This window comes from Lytechinus variegatus, chromosome 8 (assembly GCF_018143015.1).
Source record: "Lytechinus variegatus isolate NC3 chromosome 8, Lvar_3.0, whole genome shotgun sequence".
Classification (NCBI taxonomy): domain Eukaryota; kingdom Metazoa; phylum Echinodermata; class Echinoidea; order Temnopleuroida; family Toxopneustidae; genus Lytechinus; species Lytechinus variegatus.
The window spans coordinates 568470-575424 of NC_054747.1; the positions used below are offsets into that span (position 1 = coordinate 568470).

Below are 6955 nucleotides of genomic sequence, written 5' to 3' on the forward strand. Positions count from 1 at the left end.
CAGCATTATGCTAGTTTGATTTTTCTCTTTTTATTCAAATCAACGGTTTTCGTGGGTGGACTTGACCTTTAAGGGGTGCATTTTCAGAATATGGAAATTACGTGTTTAGGGTGCTTGAGATTTCATGGTCGTGCATGGTATCCACTCGTGAATGGAAGTGCCCCCCCCCTCCCATTGAGAGTCATAGTCAGTATTTTTAATGTAAATATGCCTTTCTTACACAATTGTGCCCCCCCCCCCCTCTTTTTCAAAGTTACATGCTAGATTTCCAATGGGAATATGCCGCTCATACTTCATACACCAGTAAGGTTTTCTTTTTGCTTTTTCTTTTTGCTTGTCATTTTTTTTCGGGAAAATCCCCCCCCCTTTATTTTTTCAAAAATCCTGGATCCGCCCCTGGACCTTCACATCTGGAAGTACAGCGTGTTGGTTCAGACAGGCTCCATGCTCGATAAAATAAAGAAAAAAATGATCGATCCCAGGCTTCACCGTGATATGCGGTCCTTTTCTTTGCTAAAAATCACAGCTGGGGTAACACGGCGGATATTGGAGGCCTCCATCTTTCCGAGCTGAAAAAAATACAAAAAGATACAAAAATAGACGATATTAATGAAATTGATGGGTTGCGTAAAAGCAATAATTAAACAAGATTAAAAGTTATTTAACAAGGTGATGGTATTTTTAGTGCGGAGCTTTGGGTCTCATCCTCATAGGTGGCGCTAGTTAGATAACTTTTTTTGGTCATTGGGATCCACCCTGAATAAAAAAATATAAAATAGAGAAATACTACATTCACAACAAGAATGATTTTTCATGATAATAGTAATGATAATAATAACATTAATAATAACAACAACAATAATTATAATGTTAAAATATAGCATTTCTAATAGTAATGATAATTACAATGATATTAATGATGATATCTACCATGTCTACAGTAATGATAATGATAATAAAATAAAAAGTACAAAATCCTATGATTTATTTCAATTTCAAATAATACAATATTCACAAAGATGGCTTAGGGAAGTGATGATACCGAACTATAGTAACATAATTTTAGATTTAACATCATAATTATTGTTGTTGTTGTTATTATTAATGTTATTATTATCACTCGAAAATTTTGAATTTAAATACAAGAAATTAATTCCAAACCCTGATGTGCAATTCATATGTACTGCATTACCTGAGAGCTTTAATTATTTAAGGAAAGGAATTGTAGCCCATACCCCGATATGCAGTTTCATGTACATTTTACCTACCATTTTGTTCAAATACACTTCGATCCAAAAATTGTTTTCTTTTTTTTAGTACCTATATCTTTGTCGTAATTCGTTACAATTTATTATATATCATTTTCTATATCTATAATTAAGTTGCTTCATAAATACATGAAACACATTTGTTATGTATTCTCATACTTTAATGTAAATTATACCACTTTTTATTTCTATGTCATATCAGTGTTCACTTATGAATATGTTTCATTATCCTGAGTTTTACCGATTTTTATATAGTTCTGTAACCATTAATTCATACATTTCGTCCCTGAATCCTATACTTTATCGGTTGTTAAATACTTAAATTTAATTACATTTACTTTATTTCTTTGTATAACATATTGTACATGTTCTTGTATTGCATTGTATCACTTTAAACACATTTTTTTAGATATTACTTTGATTTTTATCTCATCTATAATATATTATTGATTTACATGTATTTATGTTTTTAATGTCAGGACCATGATGTAAAACAGTTTTTAACTGATTTTGTCATCCTGAATAAATATATAAATAGATAAATAAATTCAATTCAATTCAATTTTATTTATTTCACTTCCATCAAACAAAAACAAATTGTATACCATATATATAAAAATAAGTATTTGTATCCATTGCAAAGAAACAAAAATAATAATACATATGTTGTGAAAAAAACTTACACGATTTGGGCAACACATTGGAGGTTTTAAATAAGTATACTATTTTTCAATAGAAATTAAATTAAGATGGAAATGGAGGGACCCACTAAAAAGCAATGCTTGTACAATGTGGGCCCCTCAAAAATAGATAACAAAACCAATAACAGAGTACAAATACAGACATATGTAATCAAATGAGAAAAAAAGTAAATGAGAGAGAAATAATACTCACAAAATAAATACGAATAATGTCTCAGTCACATTTCCTCTACGGCGGCCGTACAGCGAGTCGAAAAAAGCCCTTTCAACTTCTCTTTCTTGTACCAGCTGAGTATATATGTAGGTCATTTTAATAAAAATGAAAGGGCTGTTTTTCACCTACCGTACGGCCTCCGAAGGGAAAATGTGACTGAGGTAGTAGTATTATCAGAATGGTCGTGCAATGACAGCATAAAGACGGGTTTTTTATTATTGTTATTACTTATTGTTCAAAAGTTACGAAGTTAATTCTAAGGATGCTTTACTGGGTGACTCCATGCTAACGAGAATGTGATTTGAACAAATCGGGCCTATAAAACATCGAAAGTCTCATCAAATTCGGAAAAGGGCAACTGCGTAGCGAGGATTTCATTTTGGAGGGGGCGGAAAATGCATGCGAAGCGTGCCATCACTTACAGAGCGCGCGAAGCGCGTTCCCTAGGGGGTGGGTGCAGGGAGGGGGAGTTTCCCCCTCCCGCGCGAAGCTTTTGGTGTTTCATAAATTAAAATGAAAAGGAGCCGTCTCCCTTGTCTCTAGTACCTATATTAGCTCCAATTCAGTTGACTGTATTGTGATTTTGAATCTTGTTTTCAACAGTAATTGTGAACGCACAAAAAAGGAATACAATGGAGGAAATTAATATAATAACCCCGCACGAAGCGCGGAAGCTAAAGCGTTTTATCATTTTTTGGCCATGAAAAGGGTCCCGAGAAAAATGTATTATCTAAGATATATTGAATACTTCCCTTGGAAAGATCAGATTTGATTACAAACAATTTAGCGACACAGTGCATATCTTGAACTCGCAAAACAGAGGAGAAGAAGTGTATATGCCAGGAGGAAGATGTTCCTCCCCGCGCAGAGCAATGAAACTCTAAAATTTTTAAAGGGCTGACGTTTCATCAAATGCAGATATCTCTAATACCCCATCGCCTCTAATTTAATTTATTTCTTATAATTATTGAACTTCATTACAAGGAAAATAGTGCGCAAAAGTTGAAACTTCTGTGATTCCTTCATTGAAATTATAAAAAAAGGATGCCTTATTTCTTTGACTTATCCTGTAGCGCTTCATTCTGAATTATAAAGAAACTTAAGTGTCATTCAAAATTTCAAACTGAGGGCGCAAAACAGGACAGGAGATCAATGTGCAGGAAAATGACATGAAGTTTAGTAGAATTTGATAAAAAATATTGTACTTTTTTTATTTAATACGACACGAATTTTATACCTTCCTCTTTTTTTTAATTAGGCACCTGTTTGTCCCAAAATCATGATTGTTTAGTATTGAGCTGAAAAGCGGGAGAAGTTGCCTTTGTGGAGGCGACGCCAGAAATTGATATAAAGATTTTACCCGCGCGGAGCCGACCCGACATGAAATTGCGCGATCAATTAAAAAAAGATAACTTCATATACTCTGGCCTAACCTTACTCTAATTCCATGCCCTATAATAGTGTATACATTTGAATTGTTAAAACTGCCAAAAAACACATATAGCTGAGGTGGGAAAACAAGGTTAGAAAAGGGGAGGGGGAAACAATGGAGAACTTCAATATTGTCATATAACCGCGCGCAGCGCGGAAGCAAGATTCATTTATAAATTTAAAGCAAGAGTGAAGGAGTTTCTCTTTTGAGAAAAAAATAAAGAATGAAAAGAAAAAAACAACAACACAAAACTACCTTTCTTCCCTTTTCTCCCTTCCCTTTTCCTTTTCTCCTCTCTTTTTCCCTTCTTTTTTTCGTATTGGGGACGTATTAGGGGGGGGACAACCGCCCCCACCGCCCCCCCCCTGGCTACGCACCTGGAAGAGGAACAAGATAGTTATGAATACTCAATATTGGTCGTTATTTTAGTGACACTTCTCTTTCCACGTCCTATAGTTATTAAGCAGTTAGCGAGTCGATAATTTCATAACTCATCATAAGTTTTGCACTGTATCGTATGAACTTATGTTTATTCCACTTTGGTCCTTCAAATATATAAAATATGATTGCCTGCTGATTTACTATAATATAATAATTGTTGAACTTCCTCTTGTTACAAGGGAGACATGTCGTTACATAGAGAATTCTAAAAATTTGAAATAATAATCTCATGCAATATGATCAGAAAAAAGGAAAGTGTGGACATGAAATCATAAGTAAACTAATTACATATTCATGATGCAATCATAGGCCTATAAAGCCGTTTTTACAAATTATTAGCAAAACTATAACTTTTTATTTACTTACTATTATTAATCAGATTTTTGTATCCATTATAATTATATCACTTTGGGGGGGGGGTGTTTTGGGGGCTACTTGAATATTGCTCTATCTTTTATATAAATATTTTCAGCCCTGAGTGTACATTTAAGCTTCCTGAATTGATACCAACAAACGTAGATGGCGTCAACACTTTAGCATTTAGCTAAAGCATGAGCCCTCTATCATGTCTATGTTCGTAGAGTGATACCTTCATTTCTGATAGCCTTGGCTTTGAGAGAATATAGCTGATGAAGAACGCTTCCACGACCTGGCGGATATGGAACCTCATCGGCGATGACGACCTCGGCCACCATCCCAATAACGGCAGCGCAAGCGAACATCACGAGGACAGTTCTTGGTAACATTTTTCTACCCATGGAAATAAAATAAATTAATTCAAATTAAATTTAAAGGTAAATTACGCACACTGCAAGCACTCCGGTGTTGATTTAACACCAGCCAGGAAGATTATGTCCACACCAGAAAAGTATGAAAACGACACCAGGGGCCCGTTGTAGAAAGAGTTGCGATCAATCGCAACTCCAAAAATCATGCGCAACTTGAATTTCAACCAATCAACAGCAAGCATTTTTTACTTGCGATTGATTTTTTGACTTGCGTTTTAACGCAACTCTTTCTGCAACGGGCCCCAGTTTGGAATGAAACCGATGCTGTTTCAATACTACTTGGTGTTGTATAAACACTTCTCTGGTGTGGACATGCAGTGCACAGAGGCGGCACCAGGACATTTACATAAGGGAAGGGGGCGGGGAACGACATAAGAATCACGTTGTAATAGGATTAATTTTTTCGAGTTGCACAACCTTGACCTATCTTTTGTAAAACTCCTCTTTCTCCTTTCGTCACTTTCTCCCCTTTATTCTTGTTGTAATTCTTCTCTACTATACTGTTCCATTACTTTTAAAATCATAGGAGTGACCACGACTGCCCAAGTGGCGCCGCCCCTAATTTACAATACAACTCGACGAGTCCCAACACAACAGCCATATTGAACAAAAAAATGCCCGAACATGTCATTCCGGTGGTGATAGGCCTAATCTTTTTTTTTCTTCTTCTTTTTTTTTACAAAATAATGGAATATGTAAAGATCGAATCAATATTCCATTCACAAGTACTTGATCCGGCTGGTTCTAAAGAGGACAATTCTTAATCGAATATCAAGTAACCTTATTTGCCTTGTAGCGTTAGGTGCGTATGATACATGAATACGTCTATACCTAAAATTGTCAAAGATAATACCTTTATTTCTGAATCTACTACCATCTATCCTCCTCCTTCTTTTCCGTCACAATTTACCCTAAAAAGTCAACTTTCTTACCTGAAAAAATTAACTCAACCACTGTTCTGGACCAGATGCAAGTTGTATCCGTACTAATTCCGTATAGTTTTATTTGTCAGTTGCCAAAATCACGCGAACAGAACTCTCGTTGCACTGATATAGGGCCTATGATAAATTTCTAACAAACGTCTTTTCACTTGGTAGCGCTATTATCATGATTCTGTAGGAAAATGCCCAGAGGTCAAATACACACCCACACACTGGTATAACTCGATTAGAATGGGACCTATATTTACATTACTCGCTCCGCTGATTTTCTTTTTTCAACCAATGGTTTCATAATTATTGTATCATCACGCATATACATGGAAAACCGAATCTAGGGCTCCGTAATACAAACGTTGGCGATTAATCGCTAAATTAAATGGCCTATCAATATCATTGTTGCATGCGCATTTTGCTCCGTAGACTGACTAGGAACCAATCAGAATTGCTCTTTCAAATTATTGATTTATCACTATTTTTCGTGTTACGGAGCCCAGAACTCCCAAGTATCCAGTGCACAATCATAACACTGCCCCACCATGGAAGAACGCAGTATCTACATTTTGCACAAGTTGAGATATCAAGCATTTTATTTTTTTTCAAAGCCGCTCGAAACTATTTGATTTCTTATCATCTCTTTGTTATCAAGATGTGGAGTATAAATATGCCTATTTCAGGCCCCCCAAACAATTTTTTGTTTTTTTGTTTTTTAGTTATTGATAAAAATGTACATACTTTGGGGAAACTCGAAGCAAATGCGCGGTTTCCCCATGGAAAAACGCAGTATCTACATATGATAAAGAAGATTAATTCCATTCTTTTTTTATCATCACTTACTCAGTCGATATTGGTTCAATTCCAATAAACAATATATCAATGTGTAATTCAGAAGGGAAATAATAACTTAGAAACATGAAGGGCGCCCTCTACAATCAAGGGTGCCCTCTGTGTTAGAGTCCCAAACTTCATGAAAATGGTCAAAATAACACGAAACGTATATAGTCTCTTAAAGTTGTAATTATCACAATGTATTGCAGCTGTGTTCAACTGTTTTGTGTTTGTACTTTGATTTAATTCAATAATAGCCTAGAAACATGGAGGGCGCCCTCTGTGGTAGAGTCCCAAACTTCATGAAAATGGCCGAAAATTACACAAAACTTTATTATAAAGTTG

General features: G+C 35.3%; 1 long non-coding RNA gene across 1 annotated transcript; it reads right to left on the bottom strand.

The window, feature by feature from the left end:
• Positions 1–258: 258 nt before the first annotated feature.
• LOC121420760 lies at positions 259–5884 on the bottom strand. The gene is made up of 3 exons (XR_005970824.1): positions 5777–5884; positions 4646–4806; positions 259–569 (listed from the first exon to the last, which is right to left on the bottom strand). It is a non-coding gene; the product is annotated as an uncharacterized LOC121420760 (long non-coding RNA).
• Between the last annotated feature and the right edge of the window lie 1071 nt (positions 5885–6955).